The sequence below is a fragment of the Lissotriton vulgaris genome, chromosome 5, assembly GCF_964263255.1.
Source record: "Lissotriton vulgaris chromosome 5, aLisVul1.2, whole genome shotgun sequence".
In the NCBI taxonomy this organism is placed as follows: domain Eukaryota; kingdom Metazoa; phylum Chordata; class Amphibia; order Caudata; family Salamandridae; genus Lissotriton; species Lissotriton vulgaris.
In genome coordinates, this window is record NC_141693.1 from 1,242,510,930 (window position 1) to 1,242,514,359 (window position 3,430).

The window sequence follows — 3,430 nt, forward strand, 5'->3', positions numbered from 1 at the left end:
CCCCTCATGTTTTGACCAGCTCTAATTTCCTATTATTGGGAGATTTTAACTATCACTTGGAGCTGACCCAAGATCCTCATTCAGTGGAGCTAATAAATAGTTTCCACTCTTTGGATCTAAGGATGTTAGAGACAGGCCCGACACATAAAGCTGGACATACGCTGGATGTAGTGTGTACCAACGCCCAACAATACAGATTGATAGATCTAGTGCCTATTTTTTGGTCTGACCACAGTCTTATTAATTTCGAAATACAAAGTTATGAAAGGGTATCATCTCACAGCAAGAACCTAAAATCCTGCCGTCCGTGGAAAAACATCAATGTCACCGAGTTTGCGGAAATATTTACTCCACCTGATTTGGGTTCTGAATCCCCCATTGATAAAATTGTTTCCGACTTTGATGGAGCTATAGTCAACTCTCTGGACACCATAGCGCCTAAACGACAAATAAAATGCCCCTCGAATAAAGCTCCCTGGTTTACAGATGAGTTAAAGCAAAATAAACAAGAAGCCAGGGTAGCAGAACGCAGATGGAGGAAGACCAAGAGTAACGAAAATAAAACCCTCTATAAATCCCTTCATAAAAGATATATGAATAACATTGCCCTGGCCAAAAAAACATATCTCAATGAAAAGATAAGGAAGGCAGGTAATTCACACAAGGAACTATACGCTATAGTGAAAGGATTTACTTCTCCCCTGCAATGCCAACTATCTACCCCTGAATCTCAGAAATGGGCAGACACACTTGCCTCATATTTTAAGGATAAAATCGATGCCATCCATAGGACCTTTCCCAATGAACCCATTGACAAGGTGCGGGCAATCCAGAATGAACCCTTCAATCCTCTGAACTCTCCTTGCGACTACAAGCTCAATAAATTTAATCCAATCACAGAGGAAGAGGTAAATATCAGGCTGAATAAAGCTAAATCAGGCTCCCCCAAGGACGTTGCTTCCGTTCAGATCCTGACCAAACTTGGCCCCGCACTGGTGCCAATCGTAACCAACATCTTTAATGTATCACTTAGCCAAGCTACTGTCCCCTCCTTTTGGAAGGAAGCTTTGATCCAACCCATCCTGAAAAAAACCAATGCCGACCCCAACCAATCGATAAATTATCGCCCCATCGCCCTGCTTCCACTTTTTAGTAAGATCATGGAAGCTTCCATCAACGCTCAATTGACCAAATCTCTAGAGGATAACAGCATCCTGGATACATCTCAATCAGGCTTCAGAGCGTCCCATAGCACGAAGACGGCTCTTGTAGAGATAGTGGACAACATCAGACTAGCTCTTGATTCCAAGCAATCGGCGATTCTCATCCTGCTCGATTTGTCGGCCGCCTTCGACACCATCTCCAACAGCATACTCTTAGAGAGGCTGGAAGAGATTGGTGTCGGGGGCCTTGCCCTTAGCTGGATCAAGAGCTATCTCAAGGACAGACGATCTAGAGTCAAAATAGGCCCTTTCCTATCTGACATGGTGGAGAATGATAAGGGAGTACCCCAGGGCTCAATACTCAGCCCCACCCTTTTCAATGTTTACCTCTCCCCTCTAGCAAATATTATTAGAAGCTTTGGGTTCGATACGGTATCCTATGCCGACGACACCCAAATCTTGATTAAGTGGGGACATAATTTGCTAGATGTCCAAACCAGATTTAGCAACTGCATGATAGCCATAAACACCTGGATGGCTAAGAATTATCTCATGGTGAATACGGCTAAAATTGAGATCATGCTCTTTGGCCCGGCAAAGAAGATTTGGTCAGCCGATTGGTGGCCAAACGAGCTAGGGCAGTGTTCAATGCCCAAGAAAACTGTGAAGAACCTCGGCATCCTATTAGATGATACACTATCTATGTCACCGCACGTCAACAAGGTAGTCCAGACGACCTTTGGAATCATGAAAAGCCTCAGGAAGATTTTTAGGTGGCTTCCCATAGACTGTCGCAAACCCCTCATCCAAGGCCTTATACTTAGTCGCCTTGACTATGGGAATGCACTGCTAGCGAACATCAACGAAGGAGCACTGACAAAGTTGCAGGTGCTGCAAAACACAGCAGCCAGACTGACTCTTAACTTGCCGCCTCGCACCCCTTCTGCCCCTACCCTCACTAAGCTCCACTGGTTGCCAGTAAAGAAAAGGGTAAAATTTAAGATCTGCTGCTTGGTACACAAGTCAGTTCATGCCCAGGGACCTTCCTACTTGAAGAAAAAACTAACTAGCTATCTTCCGACCAGAACCCTCAGATCGGCTGACAAAAATCTTCTATGTGTCCCTAAAGTTTGCACAGTGAGGAATGGAGATCGCAGTTTTTCTAAACTCGCTCCTGATCTATGGAACTCCCTCCCACTGTCACTCAGAGCTGATAATAACTACCGATCCTTCAGGAAAAGCTTCAAAACATTGTTATTTTAAATCCCCTCCCATGAGCTCCACTTGACACTGCATTCTTGTCTGGGTACATCTGTTTGCGCTCTGAGACCGTCTGCCGGTGAATTACGCGCGCTATAAATGCATAAACTAAACTAAACTATAGGTCAAACTAATGCGCTGTGTGAAAAAAAGAATCATGCACTACGTGAGCAAACACCCCTGTTACACTTTGCTACTAATCTAAACCCCACATTAAATCTGTAATTACATGAAAACTATACCTACTTCCAGTGAAAATAACATCCTCAGTCTACCACAAGTCCCCCTCGGTTACCTTGAAAATTCACGAACTTTAGCCTCCTCTCTCCATTCACTCCAACCTTTGCCAAACCTCCTGTATCTTTCTCTCTCAAAATGCTACTTGGCAAACAAACTGTTATAAAAGGTATTTACACCCACATGTTTCCAATCAACCATAATTGGTTCCATCTGGTTTTCACTACCAGGATATGTAAACATAAAGACATATATCCTACCTTTTAAATACAATGCACCCTAGCCTGTGGGCTGTTTAGGGCCTACCATAAGGGTGACTTATAGGTATTAAAAAGGAAGGCTTAGATCGCTAGAAGTACAACAGAGTGTAGGTTCTGAGAGTCTGCTTCGAATTTCAAAAGTGGATCGCTCCTTTTATACACATTTTTGTCATTGCACAACATAACGAACAAAAGGTTACAACTCAGTTCCCACAGTAAACTTCAAAAGGATTTCATTCATGTTTTCAGAAGCCTGGAACATAATTACAGTAACATTGCGGGATCCCAACTGTAAAAGCACATTATCCCACCATTAGGCACATTCCATTCTAGTTGTGAACGAGCTAAGAGAAGAGACAGAAACAGGTGCAAGGAAGACAAAGACAGACAACAGATTGAAAAGAGTATGGGCAATATCGGAAGCGTGATCACAGGATCAAAGGATTCGAGCCTAACACATGCAAGGCTGAAACAATAGACCGGCATGGCAAGGAGCCATCTGCTTTTGCC